The 21,796-nt window shown below is 34.4% G+C and overlaps 2 long non-coding RNA genes across 2 annotated transcripts in view; one reads left to right on the top strand and one right to left on the bottom strand.

Annotated features, from left to right (window-relative positions):
* LOC132907037 (uncharacterized) overlaps nucleotides 1-15,728 on the bottom strand; it is an 84,811-nt gene extending 69,083 nt beyond the window's left edge. Inside the window, exons 1-2 of the long non-coding RNA XR_009658096.1 lie at nucleotides 15,629-15,728; nucleotides 15,442-15,535 (exon numbers count right to left, since the gene is read on the bottom strand). This is a non-coding gene — a long non-coding RNA (uncharacterized LOC132907037). The remainder of the gene's footprint in view (nucleotides 1-15,441; nucleotides 15,536-15,628) is intronic.
* LOC132907038 (uncharacterized) overlaps nucleotides 15,693-21,796 on the top strand; it is an 87,128-nt gene continuing 81,024 nt past the window's right edge. The window contains exon 1 of the long non-coding RNA XR_009658097.1: nucleotides 15,693-15,704. This is a non-coding gene — a long non-coding RNA (uncharacterized LOC132907038). The remainder of the gene's footprint in view (nucleotides 15,705-21,796) is intronic.

The following is a 21,796-nucleotide window of genomic DNA, read 5'->3' as shown; positions in this document are numbered from 1 at the left end:
TAAACGCTACAAGATTAAAATAAACTTCTGCTTTTCAAAATATTCACATTGCAAATAAATATCGTACAATATATTGAATTTTCTCTATTAAAAATCGAAGGGGCAATTTCTTTTTTGTATATATGATAGCGAATGCAAAAATGTCTAGAAGATAGTCAATATTAAAAAATATCATAATTTTACAAAAAAAAAAAAAAAAAAAAAAAAAAAATATCGAATACATACGATGAATTAATATAATATACTTATACGCCAGGATAGATGATTGTTAAACTAAACTGATATTCTGCGCGAATTAAATTACCTGGAAAAGCTGAAAGAAGAAAGCAATCCTACTCAAGATATACCGCTTCTTGTATTTGATTACACGAACGTACTCTTGCTCTAAAATACGAAGCAATTAACAAGGGTCGAAATCTCAACCGAGAAACTGGAATCGGAAAATAGAGGAAAGGGGTTAAACACGACCCCTGGTTTCTTCGTTCGTTCACAAAACTTCCAGGCATCCCGTTAAACTCGCTCGATTTCTCCTGTGCACGCGCACTTACCGGCGCGATTATTGTTTCCGGCATGCCGGAACATATATCCGGTAGCACATTTCGCGCGGTATTAAGGCGCCTATATTCTCAGACAACAACAACTCTACTCTCCAAGGAGACAAAGTTGGATCGGTGTTCTATGTTACGGCTATGGGCTAACAACAACGCTCAAGGGAACCAGAAACGACATAGGCATTCAACAGCTTTGATGCAACTACACTAACTTTCAAGAATATGTATCGCTCATTTGTTGCAACAATGAATTAAAAAATCACGATTTTAGGGGAAAGAAGATTTTAGAATTTGAATGTTTCGTTACAATTTTGTATGAAAAATTGCACTAAAATGTCAAATTTGTATAATAATTTAACTAATACTTAGTACTAATAATTTATATATCAATTTAACTAATAAGTTAATAATTATTTATTGTTAATTTATCATTAATTTGTACACTTTGGTTAAATTCACATATTATTATTACCACAAATAGATCAAAATGGTATTTCTGTACGGTAGTATACAAGCTTTCAATGAAGCTCCACATGGAATAGAACAACATAGCGTAGTATCATGTAGGACAAAAGGCCTAAAAGATATCGGGTAAACAATAAACATTGTCGTGAGCCGAGGTGCCGACAGGCCTATCAATGTGTCGTCGGTCCTTCAGTTGAATAGTTTCGTAAAAAAAAGGGCTACGTGATTGGCCACGAGCGTAATACGTGCGTGGTGAGACTAAAACAAAGGGACAAAAGGATGCTAAGGCAGAAAGACATATTCACAGTCAGTGTCAGTAGAGAAGTCAAAAAGTGTGAATCGAGAAGTCAGAGAGTGCGAGTTGCGTTGTCGAGATAGAGTTGCTAGCGTTGTCAAGAGTGTGGTCCGCGAGAGAGAGAGAGAGAGAGAGAAAAAGCGTTGTGACGAGAGTTGCAAATTGATTATTAAGTTGTCTAAAGTATAATATGTTATTGCGATTAGTTCACGTTAAACAACCATCGTTTTTCTGTTTAATCAACATCTGTACATCCATTCATTCGTAAATAAATCATCATTAATTATTAGTATTTACTACAATAGTCTGTAGATTTCTTGCATTGATCTCACAGGGCTCTGATTAGGCCTACAATACTTTGCTCTCACGACAACATCACACGATTTGTTTTCTACTTGATGCCACTTTAGGTATATCGCAGGAAACACGTTATACGCCTATTTTAATTTTATTATTTTTATTATCAAAACATGTTATATAACTTTACTATGTAACGTATTTTGCTATATATACAGTGTACTTGCAGATTAAGAAAAGAATAGAGAGATCCGAAGGGGTTGAAGGGAGGAGAAGAGTTGCATAATCACAGGATTTCGACGGTATCTTTCCTTCTTAATGTAGCTGCATTAATTAACCGCCGAAGCCAGACTTGCCGGGAATATTTCTCCGGTCGTTTCTTAAGAGGACCTTGGACGATCCAGAGGGTACTCGGTGAATTTCCAAAGCGTAACGCTGAAAACATAAATTAGAGGCCTAAAGCGCGAGAATAATTCCTCGTGCGATAGAGAAAGCACGCTAGGAGACTGCGCGATTGGAGTATAGAGAAATATTGTTTTAAATTGCATGTTCCATCGAGTTATTGGAAATAAACGTAAAAAATCATAATAAGATACTTAATTAGGAACATATTTTTTAACAAAAATCAAAGCACACAGTATATGTATATACAAGTATGTTGTACGTTTGCACGTATACGAAAGTTTCCATCGACGTGCTCCACATAGCAGAAGCCTTATAGAAATGTCTGTATTATTGAATCGTAACTTTTAATTTGAAGTTCTACACGGATCGAGAAAATACGCAAACGGAACCAATAACACGCCCTACTTCCTACATCTGATCTTACTTTGAAACTTTTGCAAACAAGTCCACGCAACTTTCCGGTGTATAGCATAAGAAATCGAAGCAAAGTACCTTGCAAGTTTCAATCGAATCATCATTAGACCTACGATTTAACTTATGCGTGGTCATCTTGCACGAATGTAAAATCATAATCGGCCACTGATTTGCTCGATGATTTAAACAAATTATTTCATCTTATATGAAAATGAAAAGTGTCCTAATAGTTATGAACAATAGTAAATATATACGTACACCACAAAGCACAGATTTATATCTACGTCTCCTTATACTGACTACTATCTTGGAACGACGATTAGTTCGGTTTTCCTCGGGTCTGTAACTTGTCGTGGCGTTATCCGTGTCTCTCATTTTCACCGTCTGCGTTTCTTCCTTGATTTTTTCCGGGGGCAGGTCGAAGTCTGCGACGGCTCGTCCCATCATTCCCCCGGGTAAAGGCATTCTGGACCCTTACCTCTTACGGATCTTCACGTTGCAATAAATGGTTTCATTCTCAGCCTTGCGTCTCTCGATATAAAATCTCTCTCTCCCTTCTAACTCTTGTCGGAGAAAGAAAGAGAGAAAAAGTGGAGCAACGGCGTGCGACGATGAACGGATGGAATCAGAAAAATGCAGGCATCTCCGGGGAAATTAACGTAATGAGGTAGTTCGATTCTTCTTAGAAGCCAAGCTATATCCTCTTGCTCTCTCGTTCTCTCTCTCGATTCGTCGTTATTGGTTTCTTCGAATCGCTTACTTCCTTAATTCGTCTGGATCAGCCGTCAAGAATACCGGGTGTCTCGTTAAAGAGCGAGTTACTCTCTATCAAAAGAGCATCCTACTAATTATACGAACAAAGTGGACACTATCCCTCTCTCCGTTTTCGAATTTAGACGGACGAGATAATTAAAGGACTGCTTAGTCGGGCGATTTCGTCAGTCACTTTGCTTAACCAAGCAATCCTTAATTTGTAAGTTTAACTCTGAATTTCACCGTATCAGACAGCAATCAATACGTTTTATGGGGACTTTTGAATTTCAACTAATACGTGTTAAAGTTGAATTGGCTAATGTAAGCTAAATTTTTTCCTTCGATTTAATATCATTTCGTGACAATTAATTTTCTTCCGATAATATCTCTATCGTAGTTTCGGTACTCGTATTTATTCTAAACGTTTCCTTATCATAACATTTGTTCCTTGAAACGAATATTAAATTATAGAAATGTTTTTCTATAATTTAATTTGTTATATATGAAAAGACACAAAACCGAAACACACAAAAAAATGCAACGGTGGTGGCAGAGATTAGAAAAGACGGACGCAAAGAGTTACTGATTTAAAAAGGTTTCACGTTTCTTTCATTATGGTTCTGAATTACGGCAAGCTGGATAGGATACTGGTAATACAAAATCGAATAACGATGCGAGAATCTTGACTCTTGTAACAGCTATTCTGGCGTAATTGCTTGGACTCGAGGAGAGTTCCTCTGAAAAGAAATCTCCTTTCGTTAGTTGGCAAATAAGTTTCCGAGCGTTCAATGGTCGATCTCGTTTGCCTTGAACGTATGCCGAATCGAAGAAGGCAAACTTTCAATGGCCAATAAAAGGTGACTTTCATTTGTAATTCGTGCATCGATCAGAAGAAATTTTGTTGTCGACATTCACCACGGATTGATCCTCATTCCACCTTGTAAAAGTCCCAGTAACTAAATCTTTTCGTATCGTTTTCGTACAATTTATTCGTCGAAAAAAAAAAAAAAAACAGTCGATCGAATTAATTAACGAATGTTACGAGAGCTTGCAACCAGAGTTCGTAACTTTAAGAGTTACTCGATAGTGAAATATGTTTACTTTTATGTGTCTGATCGTAATATTCGAGTTAATCATACATAGGTCACGAAATAACAAGCTCTCGGAACTGTGACAAACACCATCAATTTTTCTCTCAATAACAATTCGTTCTCGATCGTTGCTTTTTGATATTGTTATAAAGTGGGATTTGAACCTTTTATTAGGAATATTAGCTAACGTACACATGGTGCTAATGTTGCACCACTGTGGTCGTCACAGTGCTAAAGGGTTATTTCCACTTGGAGAGATTAAAATAATCGATGTTTTAGTTGAAAGATTGCAATCCGGTATAATAAAAATAAATAAATATTTTTACAGCACATATATAACTTACGATATTCTAATTTTCTACACATAATAACTGAAGTGTTAGTATTGGTCAAAGTAATCACCGTAAGAATTAATATTAAGAAGAAACTCATCTGTCCAAAAATATCAATTTCTCTCTTACGAAGAAGAATCGTTTCAAAACATTTTCTTAAGAAGAATAGTAGTGGGAGAAGGAAAGGAAGAGAGGGAATTGTATAGTCGATTTGCGAGCCTTCGTTCGTTAAGGCAGTAAATTATTTTCCTAATTTGCGAGAATGCCTATGAGAAGACGAAGGGGAAGAGAGTGAGGAAAGGCTCGAAGGGAAAAACTTACGAAGGGAGAGAAAGCCGTTGAACGACGGTGTGTTCCCTCGGTATTTCGTGGTAAGAGGGCCGATTATAACAAGTGCATTAAAACTCGCAAGTCCGGATCCGTCGTCGTCCTCGTCGTCAACTTTTAATAGAATCCTTCTCCCGCCTCTCCCGGACAATTGAACTGCAATGGCAGCTTAAGAAAAGGGCCACGTTACCGAGAGGAATGGATGGACTTTCTTAAACAACTATTCGAGTTAGATAAAGAAACATGAATATGAATCAAGACGAAATAAGGATGGATGATGGAAATCGAATATGAGGTAAATAAAACATTTTTCATTTTTAAAAGAATACAATTTTAAGTTCTGTGGAAATATAATTTTGGTATATTAGGTGTAGACGTTAAATGTACAAATAGAACCTAAATAGAAATATAATTCTTCATGTTGGATATGTATCTTTATATACTTTGAAAGTCACTTCCACCAAACCTGCATAAGATACTTTATATTTGCTAGTATTTTGGAGACAAATAAAAGAATGTGGCACCTCAAGCCTTATAAGACCGGAAATTTTTAATTCCAGTAATAAAGTTTCCGCATTACGAACTCTCCATAACCTTGCGCCCGCTGATTCAGAAAGTAAGCCGTAACTTTACGAAATTGAAGCCATAAACTAAATCCTGCATTATACTCTACAAACTTTTATTATGGTGTATAGTGTACCATGTAAAAATGATTTTCAAAATCATTTCTCGTTTCAAATTCCAAATTGTCCTTGAAATAATATTACTATAATATTGGTAAAAAATATATAATATTGAAACACAAGATTAATGAGTTATTTAAACTACACGTACCAACTTTTACTTATTATTTTTTCCAAATGAATTTTAACTTCCAATAAAACAAGCACATTGTAAAAAATAAAAACTAACGAAAAGAAATATCAACGACGACAGAGAGAAAAACAGAAAGAATTCCAATTTAGTTGGTTGAAATCTTCTAGAATTATCGCACGATGCTATAAACATTGAGGAAATAAATTCCTAAGTTGTACTCGTAACAACGTCCCTAACGTAACCTAGCCTTCAAGCAACAACACGAAAACGAGAAAACGAAAAGCCAGATTAATAATACAGCCTTAGTATCATTAGCCGCGGTAATGGTGTGAACTTTTAATTAGTTGCGCAGTTTCATTCGGAAACACTTGCACGAGCAGCAAATCCATTGTGTTTTTATTCATGGCCCAAGAGATAGGCAACAGTCCTATCTTCTCCTCCCCGCTGTGCTAACCAGAAAAGCCCCCAGGGTCAGAAACTTTAACTTTCTTCTATCCCTTCTGCCCTTTCCCTAAGAACCCCTTAGAAAGAGGCACTAGGTATTTGTCCATTAACACTCTTAAACACAGAACGTTCATTGTTTCCTATTTTGTTCCTCCAATGGCATTACCTACGCATGCGTCTGCACGCGAAATTCAACCTTCTAATTCATTAAAATGTATACTCTATCGCATAAGCTAAATGTGTACGTTACAAATTACTCAAGGAGATTTCCACTGTATAAATTACATCACTGCATTATAAGAAGATTGAAGAATCTACGTTGTAGTGATTAAATTGCATAATGGATTGCAACTTATATGCATAATTTATCCTTTTATGGACGCGCATAATGAAACAGAACTTAAATAGAGATTCGTTTTGCCTATTAAAAAATTGTTGCAGCATACGATTGTAAATATTCACAGGTGGAGATCGTGTCGTCGCGTCGCGCAAAATCGTCAAAATCAAGAATCACAGTCCTTTCCTAGATAATGGTCTATAGTCCTTAAAAGGATTCGGTTTGCTAATCCCTTCACAATCCGGCCATAAACCCAAACACTCTTTGCCTGAAACCATCGTGGTCCATCGAATGGAGCCGCGCGCACCGGTATAAAACGAGTTTGGATGGGTTTAATTACTCAGCTCTCGACCGGCGATGTAAATGATGGCCATTAAATCGCGGGGCTCGATGTTTACCTCGAAACCACGAAAGTGGAGTGCAATACGTTGGAGAAGAACAGTTCGCGTTCACCAGGCAGTGGAAGAGAGCTTCGATTTTTATCAGCAACGATACTCCCCAAACGATTTTCTATTCGCGAAATCAATATGAGCAACGATTCTCCGTTTGGATTTAAATCGAGTGGCTCTCTCTCTCCGTTAATTTGCTTAATGGGCAAGTACGCTGGAATACGCTGACGGGGAATGCTATTTATCACGATTTTAATTGCCCGCTTACGAACACACGCGAACCGTTTCACCTGTAATCCGTATAAATGCGAACCTAAGAGGTTCGAACGCTCTGTGAATTTTAGGATTGTGTTAGTTGCTGGCTCGTGGCCGATTGTTTCATTAAAATCCAGTTGCTATTATTATTAAATGATTTAGTAGCTTGATTAAATGAAAGTGGATGATATTAATGATCTACAATTAAATGTTCCTCGTTTGAACCTTTGTAATGGGATTCACTTTAAGAGAAACTTCTAGTTCGTACATGTTTATTTCTTATTATTTAATCACCAATTTTTATTACCGCGCTCGTTCCTCGTCTCAATGATGATAATCAATTCTAGAACAATCACGCAGATCGAATAATAGATCATGTAAATTCTTTAAACGGTTCAAAAAGTTCGAAATTCTCGATCGTTTACCAGAAGGTGGAAAGTAAAAAGAGAAAATCACAGAAGCAGCATGGAACATATAATTCGCGAAGTTACAATTTTACGGGATATCTACGGGTCTGGAAACCCTCATATTATGCGTGTATCCACCATATATCAGTCTTACAGCACTCCTGATAACAATTTCATACGGGGATTACGGGGACGTTGGAGGTGGACGAGGGTGAGAAGAGACACACGCATGAGTGCACCACTCTAGCGAAAGCGAAAGGGATAATCCTCTGAATAATGCGCATGCTGTTACTGCAATATTAATCGGTTTCGAAAGGAAAACACCGAATGCTTTTGACTCCGGAGCTTTTATGCAAAGGAAGCGTCCACGTTGGCCACTCTCTTTCAAAACAAGCGAGATGTTCTCCACGTGTTTTACGTCACGTGACTCGAGGAACGGATGGGACAGCTGAAAGTGTAAGTGAACGAGTAATCTTCCTAGGATCGATATACACTCACAGGATTCACAGCCTGATACAGTTAATACAAAATTCATTGGACTTTATTATAATATCTCAAATTTATAGGATGTACATATGCAAATTTCTGTGAATGTACGTACGTGCATTCCATTTAATGTTTTAATTAGATCAGATAATTAATAAATAATTTCGTCATTTACAGATTTATGTTAATTTGAATAATAATGAATTCACCTTCACCTAATGTTTTATTGTTTAATTAATTGACCGACTAATTAGTATATCGTAGTATATCATATATTTATGCATTTCTGAATATCTTAACTTATTTCTATATTTCTTGTAACAATGGTTAAGTATATCTTTATTCGAAAATATATAAGGTAAATAAATTAAAATCTTCAAAAACTCAAACATTTACAACAAAAACACCATTCAAAGATATAAAATGGCTATACTAGCGTACTCATAGGAATAGAATCGAACGATAGAATAGTCGGTGTTACGGTGAACAAGGGTTCGCAAGGTTTTTCACGGTCGAGTCGCGGTGATCGAATTCGCAAGTCGCAGGAAATGACGGGAGCCCTTTATCCAGAGACCTGACTGGATGAACTCTGAAATGGTGGTGGATTACAATGTCACATGGGTCGGCACCGGTAGCCAAGGGGCGCCAAATATATTGTCTGTCGCATGCATCGCGTACGCGTACATACAGCCCTGAGGCTAGCGAGCGTAACGCTGACGCGACAGATTGGCTCGGATAAATTAATTTCATTTACCGGTGATTTAGGCGATCTGCGAATACCAGGGGATCCCCATTTGACATTCTACACGCACCCCCATGGCGGGCATCGCTACTCAGAGGAACGTAGCTTCCCCTTTGCGTCTCGAGTGTATCTAGATACAATTTGTCTTCATACGTGCATCATTCGGACGATTTTTATTAATACTAGATCAAACAACACCTAATGTATAAAATTGTGTGATAAAATTGATTTAGATATATATATTCACATATATTCATGTTTCGATTTGAAGAGAATTTAAAGCTATTAAAATTACCGAAGAAAAGAAAATTACTGAATTGTACGAAGCTGTTTTTTTCCTTTATATACGTAACATTTGTTCGATTCTGCTGTTTTGTTATTTCTAGCGTTCTAACACAAATGAAGTATATTTTTAGTGTATCTAGGTATAATTTAGCTGGGTTAATTTTAACAAATGTCAGAATATTTGCCTATTTTTACTAAAATGTAATTTGATCACGAAATTATGAACGAAAATTATTTAAAACATAGGTTTCCCAAATCATATTTATGTTTCATATTGTATTAGAGAGCCTTTAAATTTGGTACTTTGAGGTAATTAAAATTGCTGAATTAGAAATACCGCTCGTTTCCGCACATCATCGAATACGGAAGGAAACAGTTTCGCTAGTGGTGATCCGCAACTTTCCAGCTGCACAACTCTGGTTTTAATACAATTACGGGAAAACCTAATACCCCACGGGAATGCTGTGTTTGTGTCAAAGATGGGTTTTCATCGTGATAGAAACAAAACCGTTGCGCCAAGAGCAAGGTATAATTAATTGTAAGTAGTATATTGTTAAGGCTTCAACAGAAAACCAAACGTGGTATGTTACATTGGATAATAATCATGTTAAAAATGTACAGAATACTTGTACGACCAAATAAAAACTTTTTATTCGTGTATTATTGTATAGGAACGATAGATTAAAATACCAAGTTTTGTAGAGATGATATTCTATAAAAATCTTGAAAGATCTGTATTAATGATATTTTAATTAGAATTAGAGCAAATATTCAATATGCTGAAACGTTATTCTGTTTGAAAATTCTGTAATAAACAGCGATTTGGCTCACTGTAAAGAAAGTAAAAGGAAAGAAAGAAGTTAGACCATTAAGAACTAACTTTACGCTATCGCAATATTTTGTTTTCCACTTTTTACAAGTAATTGAAAATTGTTGAATCCGGCCTTTTAAAACTGTAATTATGAAAGTCCATGGAAATTCATAACATTATGACCATCTTCTTTTTTAAATAAAGAAAATATATCTTCAGTTCCTGATTTGTACAATGAACTTTTACAAAGTAAAATACTTTTATAATATTTCAATAGACTTATCGTCACTGCTCTTTATACACTCTTCATATATTTTGAAAAGTTTAAGCGTTGAAAGGTTAATGAGTTAAATTGCACATATCGCACCTGTTATATTCAACATTCTCTAATTTCTCATACGCATCACGTAACATAATATCATTGCGTGCGGCTAAATAACACGCTAAACATGCTCAGTAAGGGAGAGTACATCAGTGAAATTCGTCGCGTGCCGCAACTTTCTTCCACAGCGATTATAAATCCCGTCGCGAGACAGTAGCAGGGACACGTATCTCTGAACATAATTTCCTGGAAACTTTTGGGAAAATCTTTTGATGCTAGGGCGGTGGAGCTTCTATTTCATTGTGCCAGTGCCTAATGTCGCGTCCTTTTCACGCCGGATGGTGCGGCTAAAAAACCTGGCGACCATTGCGTATCGCGAACACGTGCGGACCAGAGTTAATTTCCAGAGACGAATGTCACTTCTTAAACTCCCCTGTTTCCCAAAAAACTTTTTTAACTGTAATTGCGGCCCCTTCTTTTCGGACGCCGTATAATTTCAGACGGTTACTTGAAAATATCGCGACTACACGACGCAGTTTCTGCTTGCTGTTAAAATATATATCGCTCGAACTTACACCTGTTTTTTCTCGCTATAGTTTTATCTTTCCTAGGCTTACTTTTATACAATATTTGAGAAACGATTATCTAAGTAACATAGCATTTTGTTTGACTGCATGTTATTTTGTAATATAATAATTATGTTGTGGTTTGAATAAACAAATGACTTCTCTGTAGATTGTTTTATTATTTAATTATTAAATGAAATAATTTGTCATTCTCGCAGAATCATTTAGAGAGATATTTCCTGAAATATCTCAAATAATCGTATCATAAAGAAACATCTTTACGATGTTTCGCGCATAAATAAAACATTTCGACTATGTCAATCAAAATAGAATATTTAAAATTCAAGTTACTTTTCATTTTATTTGTAAAACTAGATTTATCTAAAATACAGAAAATTACTTGAAAATAATTTACTTGATCGTAACGAAGATAAAATTTCTGCAATCAAAATAAGGTATCAATATGATACAATCAAATTAAATTAAAAAGTATACAAAAGTAGTTAAGACGATAAGTCGTCTTAAATTATTGTTTTTTATTCTGTCTCTCTCTCTCTTTCTCTCTCTGTTTAGGTATCTTTGTTTTTACTCTGTTCCCGTTTTCCTGTTTCTTTTTTTTTCGAGTGAAAAATTCATATCTTCTTGTTGGCGATGCAAGATCTCAAGGGAGTCCTTTGCTACGTTCGACCCACAAATTTTTCCTCCGTGTTGTACCGATTTTCTACACGCTGCTGGAATCTTCTAAGAACTAGACGCGTTTACTATTTATAAAAGGAGAGGATACAAAGTGTTTGAGCTTCTCTTAGCCGCTCTCTTACTAGCAACTTTCTACAATAATTTAAAAATACCAGTTGAAAGTTTTAGGAAAGTGAATTTTATTGGTTTTAATAAAAGACTCATAATTAATAAAAAAATATATTGGTGTAATTTAATTGTAAATATATAAGCTGACTATAAACCTGAACACTAATAATTTTTCCATTTAAAATTATACATTATTATCGAAACGTATGAAAAAGATTTGTAAAAGTGTCAAAGAATATGAAAATTTCTATAAACTAACTAAGTCTGACAAACTTGTTGGTTTTCTTTCAAAATACAGATTATCTAATTCTCAATAACCGTTTATTATTAAAAATCTATAAATGTATACTCTTAAGAATATCCCTAAAAGTAAAATGTCAATTATTCCAATAAAATACATATATTGTCCTAAAGTAATTCTAATAAACCAAAATCTGAGTTCATCACAAATCTTTTATTCGTTTCATCGATTGCATCATCTAAAATAAACAATAGCGGAATCACGAGAATTATAACTAAACGAATTGCAACGACTTAAGTTTGGAAGCTCATTTTATTCCAATTTAGGGAATTTAAGCGATGCGACCGACTGCTAAAGCGGTCGGTACCCCTAGCGTCGATCAGGTAGGCCAGAACGGTGTAACGTGAAATTGGTACTTTGAAATTTCATTAGTGAAGTCAGGTGGCGTCACAGATTCAATTAGCTTTTTATTGGATTTCGAACTGTGCGAACTGTCAAAGCGATAACCGCTTGCCTGCTACCATCGCACTAACACTTATGTGCGTTGTATATACGAGTGTGTACGTATGCGTCAGACGAGACACCCTAAACGATCACCTTTTCATTTATCGGCTGCTCTTGTCCTATTAATGGTGAACGTCAGTTAGAAAAACAAAAGTTAATGTTATCGATCCCATTGATTACGTGAAAAAAATAAATTTTGCTTAGAATTCCTTTTAGAACGTATATCTGATTGTTACACACACACAAAAAAAAAAAAAAAATACACTACATAATAAGAAATACATTTCTTTTATACTAATAACGTAGATAATTCAAAAAGATATTTACAAGAAGCATTAGGATCTTGCGATTGAAATATTTTTAAATATATCCGAACACAAAATCCTAAATACCTTGAAACAAAGAATATATAACATAATACACTTTTATTATCACTGACAACACAATTCATACAATATAATGTAGGTATGTGTTAATATAGTAATAAAAGTGTTAATAATATTACATAATATTTGATTAAATTGTACGAAATATCCTACTGATGAAGCGTTATTAGAAGGAATAAAATAATATTCTCCATTGAGTAGAGAGAGATCTAATCGCGACGAAAATCTGATTTATGTCGGATCATCCAATGTTTTACTTTCTTGCCTTCCGTCTTTGAAAGCCAGTTTGTCTAGACAGGAAACGAAAGCTCCATTTCTCGTTAAGTTACCATTGATAATGAGCGGGCTCCCCTAATTATTCACCGTTCTAACAGAATGGCTTACAAATAAAACTACTACCAGTAAATTCGCTTCTTTGCTCCATTTTTTTCTTTTTCTTTCTTTCTTTCTTTCTTTTGCTCGTTCAACGCACGATACCTTTTCATACAGCACTGAATCGTGCTTATATAAGAAGCTTCGAAAGGTTCGAATTCACTTTTCAAATAAGAAATACTATACCTTGCATTCAAGAAAGCTTCTAACAAGTACATACTTCATTTCATTTCAATATCATTTTGATTCCAAATTTGACTCGCGTGTCAATTTTATAATATAGCGATGATATTTTAATTTATGTTATTTAGTGATTTAATAATTCCATAATTACTTCATAATTATTTATAAATAACAAAGTACAACTGAATCATAACAAAGTACGACCGATCTCATAAATAATTCACGACATAAACTACACAAACAACTGACCAATATAATTTATAGTATGGAAAAGAATTAGCCATTGCCAACTTTCAAAAAAGACAGTTTCCTAGAAATTGCTGCGTTTAGACAAAAAATATGTGGCGTGACGAAACTAGTCCAAGGGTGACCCAGAAAGCGATAGAAAGTGAAAGGAAAAGAAAAAGATAGACAGAAGCGAGAGGAAGGGCGAGTCGTTGATTTAATGCGGAATAAGTCCAATATTTTTCAATAAGGAAGTCCGAGACGCATTAATGGCACACGGGGTATATATATCATGACGATAATGACGCGCTTTGCAGCATCGCCACCCCAAATGTTGAGGATGAGTTTCGCTGGTGGAACTTACTCACCAAGCCAAGCAAACCTTATAAATGCCATCGCAAAACCATAAACCTATAATGCACTACCCAAGCCAGCGGAGTTTTAGTTTTTGCCCCCATCTTCTCCCTTTCGTTTTCACGGAATGCCATGTTATAACGTGAAATGTCGCCGATCGTGACCTTAACCTTTCTGGCGTTCTTTCTGGTTATTATCGACGCAATTGCATTTTTCTGAAGTTCAAAAATACATTGGATTTAATAAAAACATATTAGTAACGTAGGTGATTGGAAATATTAAATATTTTTAAATATAAAATTACTGATATATAAAATTACTCACAATCACTCAAATAATTACCTACAAACATCTTATAAACAAGCCTCACAATCAAGCAACAAAACCCAACGCAGCCATTCTGTAACTTCCTTTGCCGGCGCATATATCAAAGGCGACAAACAAAGAAAGTTTTCGCCAAAATGAATGTCTTTTTTCCGCTTAATCACGGCGATTCCTCGTTAAACTGTCTTCCTACTCGCAGTTGGTACGACCATAAATTAGTGAAGACACCTTACCCGTTTTAGAATGAGCCAAAAGAACAGATAAAGAGAAATCACACCAGTCGAAGAGTCAGTGGTTTCGGTCAGTTCGCGACAGGTATTTAACTAACAGCTTCGATAAATCACGTTGGTAACATGTAAATAGACAGACGATGCATCGCGTAGAAGTTACGTTGTATCAAGTACTGCAGTGATACACTCTCGTTCATAAGTATTAGAACAATCACAGGAATTTATTAAAGCCTTTAATCATCAGATTTGAAACTTATGCAAATACAGAAAAGACTATAGAATCTTAAGCTAAATAAAGAATTCCTACATTCAACATTACTCGTCCTTTTGCGACTCCATCAAATAATTTTGAAACATTTTTATAGAATGCATAATCATAATCGGTTAATCGATTGCTTGATGATTAAAACGAATTATCGAATCTTATACGAAATCAAAAAGCATTCCGATACTTATGAACAAGAGTGTATACGCGATCACCATTCTACAAACGAGACACTAAATTTCACAGGCAAAAAGAATTCCCTGTTTTTATCTCGGACGAGATGGCGTTAAGCTTAATTTTCTTTTAGCGAGACGCGGCCGAGCGTACAGTTTAAGTCTGTGTGCGCTCGAGGAAGAAATTTATCGGCAGAGTAAAGAACTTTCAAAGATTAGCCGGTACTGCCAGTAGGATTTATCTTTCGATTATGGATCGCGTTTTGGTGAACGTTCTACTGTTTTGGTTGTTCCGCCATACTATTCTCCTTAAAATGTTCTGTCTACCATTTCAAAACTGAAGAACCTTCTTATGCAATTTAACAAATGCAACAAGATTTCCCTTTCTCTAGAAAATATCTTTAATATGAATTTTTGAACTTCTATTCCTGTTTCTTTTAATTCTTCCTAGTTAAAATTATGTTATAAAAATAAAATTCTCTCTAATGATGCCTGTATTTAACCATTATGAGGGTTTCCTAAATATTTGTATGTGTATAAGTATTACATATATGTATTGTACATATTAGATTTTTTAAGAGAAAACTAACCTGTACTGGAAACTTTACGAATTCATTCATATTCGTCGCTTCGTTGATATTCTTATTAAAGAATGTATTGATTTTAATCAGCTTTGAGATTGCACTGTAAAGGAAAATTGTAATAATAGTTGTATTTAACCACTCTGAGAATTTCCTAAGTATATTTACATATTAAACTTCTAAAGAGAAAACTAACCTGTGTTGAAAACTGATCGATCGATATTCTTGTTGAAGAACATTTCTATTAACAATAATTATTTGGAAAAGTACTAGTTTTACAAACGAATGCACTTAACTACTAATAATTGTACTAATAATGTACTAATAATTGCAACAAACCGAAAACTTGACGCGCACAAAATGCTATCATGTTGTAATCTTGCGCATATCGACTGCACAGTGTAACATAAATCGATTATAGATCGATATTTAGTAGCGAGACGGGCGCGTCACTCAAATTGAATTCTATTCTTGCATTATAGTAATGTACAATGTAAAATCACATTTATCTAGTATATATTCATTTTCCAAATCTTCTATTGCGTTAATATATATCAAATGTTGTATAACTGTTGTGTTATATAACTGTATAATAGTTTCTTCGAAATATCATATATATTTATCTTTTTATATTTTCGATTAATTCCTTATCCATTAATAAAAATACTTATCTTTTTATATTTTCGCTTAATTCCTTATCCATACATAAAAATATTCGGGTGAAGCGAACGTAATGATGAGTTCGTGCAACCCAATCAGTGCCAATTTGTCCGCATCTTATGAGATTAAGCCTTGGGAGGAGAGCGTAGTGTCAACTGTTGGTATACATAGGGATGACGACGGTATGCTTGCGAACCGTCGTAATCCGCAGTGTAAACAAATCCTCAGAATGTTCAATAAACGTCCAGTAAATACAATGGTGTACGCAACATCGGCTCATATGCTTAACCGACGCTTCGTTTCCACTTTATCTGATAGACCGTTAGGTGACATAATCGCTGGTCAGCTTGATTATAACTTTGCCTAATTATCTTCTATTTAAATCCTTCATAAACGCACACAACCATTATGACTCGATTACTTCACAGACTATATCACCGTTTAATTGTCATTTCGATAAACCAGCGTTTATTAACTAACATGCTTATTATAAATTGTCAAAGAATTTGGTACGACGTATTATGAATTAGGATATTAATCCTATACGTAGAAACGTCAAAAAGACATAAGTACTATTCGTCTAATATCCAAAATTTTAGGGCAATATATCGAATGTTAACGATTCATTATACATTTTTATGGCATTCAATACACGTCATTTATAGAAAATTTCTTATACTTGATAATTAATTATACGATATTCCATATGCAACAGAATAACTTGTCAAACTGATTTAAATATGGCAATAAGTTTAAAATTAGAATATTTCTTAATAAAAATTGAAAATTTTCATGATATTTATAACAGTTTCTTTTTTAATTCACTGATATAGAAGAGATAAAAATCACTTTTTATCATTTTTCAATCAGATAAGAAAGGAAAGAAGAAATCCTTTGAAATGGACTTCTGGAAGATCCATACCTTAAGGCGGCCTTATCTTTCTTGTCTTTTAGATTTGGGACCTTATCGATGCCATGAAAGCCTTGGAGGAGATTTGCCGGAATCTTTTCCTGGACCGTAAGAAAAAAAATATTACTAATACCGACGTATGATCGAATCTCGAAAATGCCATCCAGTAATTTGCTTCCTGTAAAAGTTATCGATATTGCCCGAGATAGTTATCGACGGCTATAAGTATAAAACTTCACTTCGGGGCGCATCGTTTTCCAATAACTGGAGATCATTATCTTTATTCATGCGTAAAAGATAAAGAAGGATAAAATTTATTTTACCCTATTGGCATTTTGCTAACCCTCGTTTCGGCGAAGCCAAAAATTCGAAACTATTTCATTTTTTAAAAAAGATAACAAATATTCATTTGGTAAATAGATACACCTTTTTGGTAAATAACTTAACATATTTGAAGATTTAATGCACCTGATATTGTATATAATTTATAGTTTTATGGAGGTTTGCTGGTTTGAAGAGAATTGATTGTGATTTTGAATTATTAGAACGATATCTATACATATACGACATACAAGCAACCAGACAAATTATAAAATAAAATCCTTTAAAAATTAATCATGACAATTGTAAAATTTTAATCGAAACAATTTAACAAGCAGAATAAAAAAAATCTTGTTTCACGTAATCATGGTATCATTCTCTTCTATTCTACGTGCTATCAGAACAGACAACTATTCCAAACACAAAACAGCTAATTTGGAAACTTCAAGAGCGACATCAGTTGACCGAAATTGGACAGGCATCCGATTAAACGACCTCATTGTTTCGAAACACGTGGTCCAAGGAAAGGTGAGCAGAAGAAGTGGTTTTGTGTGCTCTTTTCGTTAGATAGCGTTGCGAAGGTTCATGTTCAGTCATCCTACGTCCCGTATAACTGACATTTCATGAATTGGAAATGTAATTTTGCCACACGGTGGTGGCTCGCGGCGTCATAACTGTTCGCATGATAACGGGGCCTCGGAGTAAACGAGCACATAATTTCAGCTGCGAACGCGTTCGCGGCTTCTCACGGCCAAAGGGCTGCCAAATAATACGTTCTGCCACGCACAAGGAGACTACCCATAATCGCGATACAGAGCAACCACGACAACAGCTACTACTTCTCCCTTTTTATCTAACATTTCGTAACGAAGTAGACAAATGTACATCTTCCCCCTATACATTGTGTTTTTAATACTTTCGTGGTGAATATTATTCATGCCATTTCAGGAAGAATGTGAACGAAGTTATGAAAATTAATACAATTTTTAAATTAATGAACAGATGCTGATAATTTTTGATTGAATACCTTGTCAAAAAGAAATTTTGGGGCTTTATGGGGCTTATAGAGTTTTGTAAGAATTAATAGAAATATTTTTAATATAAAACATCGATCGCATTCCTTATCGTTGCATTTGTGTATTAATATGTTATTCTAACAAAAGAATCTCTTTCGTAATTTTTAGAATTTTAAAATTATAAAATTGGATAAAAATTAAATATGAAAGAAAACTTAAATTCCATTGTTTAAATTTATAGAATTTTTAAGACTATTCGTACAGGATTTTAGAAAATGACATAATTTTTTGAAAATTATATAAAGTAACTAGAGATACGTGAACATAATTTTGACTAAATAGGAGTACGTATAGGTAGGTAAATGTAGAATATGAATAGCATAAGTTAGATACATTAATCCAAACATTAATGAATGCTGATGTGAAAATTAATACCAGTATCAAATATATACTCTGATATCAATTAATCTTTAACGATAATAATAATAATACGGCTTATAACAGTAATTCTAATAAATGAGAAACATATTGAATATTAATAAACATTATTGATTGAAACAGGTTTTCAATACTATCGGTTTATTATTATTCAGTAATATTTGTTCATAATCATTAAATCAAACGGTAAAATTCTATATTATAAATGCATGGTTAATTATTTCCTCTGACTAAAATTCTATATCGAATAGTTCAACTAAAATTTAAAAAATGCTTCTAAGAAATTTGTCTTAATAAAAGATTCAATATTCCATTTAATTTCGTTTAACATCCAATCAGAAGCATAATTCAGCATTTCACTCGATTATATCATTCTTAAAATATCGATTGTTTCTAATTCTTATAATCTTATAAAATACACAGAGGAATAACAATTGCAAGTATATTTTTTTATTTTTCTTGAAATTTAACTTATCTGCTGATGATAAATAAATTTATGATAATATGATTTCTATTTTGAGATGATGAATTACATATTGAATTACGTATCTAGGTAATATGAAATTGATAACTTCATAAAAAATAAAGTTGATCAATTTGCCTTCAGAGGGGCTCAACTTACAAATTCCGTTATATTATTAATGAGATGCAAAGAACTTTTGAAGTCCTTTCTCGCGACATCATTAAACTCGAGACCATCGGAAGTTCAATCCTCGTCAAGTGTACATATGAAACAAGGATCTCTAGTTAAATCAGCGTAATGCCAAACGCGCCTAGTCTAATCTCTTATTCGCTTTTCATCCGATTTCGTCTGGACTCGTTCATCTTATCTAGACTACCCTCTCCAACTTCCATTTGGTCCAATTCCGTAAACGCGCGCCACTTAAATAAATCATACAAATACGACTACGTTCGCGTTCTTTCACGCGACCGTGGCCAATGCCGCGTCTCGTTTCATGCATTCGCCGTTTTAATCTAATCTGGAGGCGCATGTAAGAATATATTAAAGAAAAACTTTGCGCAGTGCTGCGACGTGCTCCTGAAAATTATACCGTCTCGAGTAGAACACACCCCTACCGAGGACGGCCAAGGGACACGTGGGAAAAGAAAGAAGCAAAAGGAGAAGGCGGATGAAAAAGAGGGGAAAACTAAGAAGGGATAGGGTAAAAGAAGCCAAAGTGGTTTCCACATCCAGCGAATATACCTTCTACGCCTATATCGTGGCTTTAGTTACCAACCTGGCCAACTCCGACCAGCCAACTATCCAGACCCATACATTTATTTACATGTAATTACGTTACACCCTCGTCTTGTCGACTCGCTCGGAAACTAATAAACTAATAAACTTTTCCCGTAATTTATTTATGACGACGTCTCGAGTGACACTGCTGGAAAAGGATACATTAAGAAATTAATATGATGAATGTGGATTTTCGAGGTTGATGGAATTTTATGAAGGAAATATGAAATTCATGTGAACATCTTCTCGAACTTTCAAGTCTTTTATTAAACATAATTGGTAACGAAAATTATATTTTGTAATATATCAGATATACAATATTATTTATTGCATGAGAAGATTTATTAGGTTACTGTGCATAAAGTTTTATTTTTATAGCAAGATAAAATCTGTGAATATGACGAAAAAAGCTTGCACTTTAAACTAAAGGCACTTTACATTCCATATTACAGTCAAACGTTTTATTACAGCGCAAAATTAGTAAAATTCGATATCTATATAAAACTCTTACGTAGAGAATCTTTAGAGTCTTAAAAACCGGCTGAATAACGTGAACATCTTTACGTATACCTTAATCGTGAAGATTTCAAGGCCACGGAGCCGTGACAACTGACGACGAAAAGTTTTTCGCGAAGGTTGGCTTTCGATGGTGAAGTCAGAGGGCGAGGCATCCCTGGCAGGTTCGCGGGCCGGAGCTCGAAACCTTCAGTATTCAACACACTCGATCACACAACAGTTATCAAAGGAACTCATTTGAGCGGTTGAATGGGCAGAAAGGAAGTCAATCTCGGTGCGCGGAGATAAGGCAGCCGTTTTCCCCCGGTCTCGCCAGACCCACGTAGTCGCGCTTACTAACGTCTACTACCCAGACCTTTGGAGTCTGCTTGCATGGCTGTTCGTGTGTTAGACGCCTTACACGCCTTCACCTTATCCCTACCTTCTATACATGTATAGTCATCATCTGGACTTCTTGTATTCGCATGTCAATACTTTTCCTTTCTTATCCCTTCGTAGACGTTACGAGCAAAAATCTGATCTGCCTGCGTGAACTTCCTTTTTTTTCCTAGGTCTTATGCGATTTATGAAATTTTTGAATGGTACAATCGTATTTGGTCGATTATGTGTGTTTGAGATCGACTTTTACATATTTGGAATATAATATGTAAATAAATGATTAATTTAAAATGAATATTAATTTAAAATAAATAAATAATAATATTACATACACGTGTGGAATTTTATACATGAATACGAATTTGATGTGAGAATTAATAGGGATAATTGTAAGAAGTATACGCTAAAGTAATAATCATTTCTACTTAATCTAATTGTAAATTTTATTCAAATGTAATGAAAATGTTAACCTTGTACAAAAATGATTTGTATCTGAAATCTATTTTATCCTTACTTGGAAATTAATAATAATTTGGAATTAATGTCAATCAAAAATTGAATATTAGATTTGATATCAACTTTTTGAATGTCAATAAATTATAAATTATAATTTTTAAGTTATATTACATCGTTTTATCAATAATATATCTATTACGATTTGTACAGAATGTTAAAAAAATGTTTTATCGACTCAAAGTTACTCATTAGATTGATTTGTTTGTTCATACACCATCATTTCTTCGTCGAAAAATCATTGTAAGTCCTGTACATTTTAAATTCCACCGTATAATAATTCAACTACGTGACTACTGCGTCGACAAAAGGATTTATTCCCTGTAATAAACTCTGTCAGTAAATCCCACGTTGTGGACAGTAGTCATGGTG

This window comes from Bombus pascuorum, chromosome 5 (genome assembly GCF_905332965.1).
Source record: "Bombus pascuorum chromosome 5, iyBomPasc1.1, whole genome shotgun sequence".
In the NCBI taxonomy this organism is placed as follows: domain Eukaryota; kingdom Metazoa; phylum Arthropoda; class Insecta; order Hymenoptera; family Apidae; genus Bombus; species Bombus pascuorum.
This window is presented reverse-complemented; position numbering and strand designations above follow the sequence as displayed.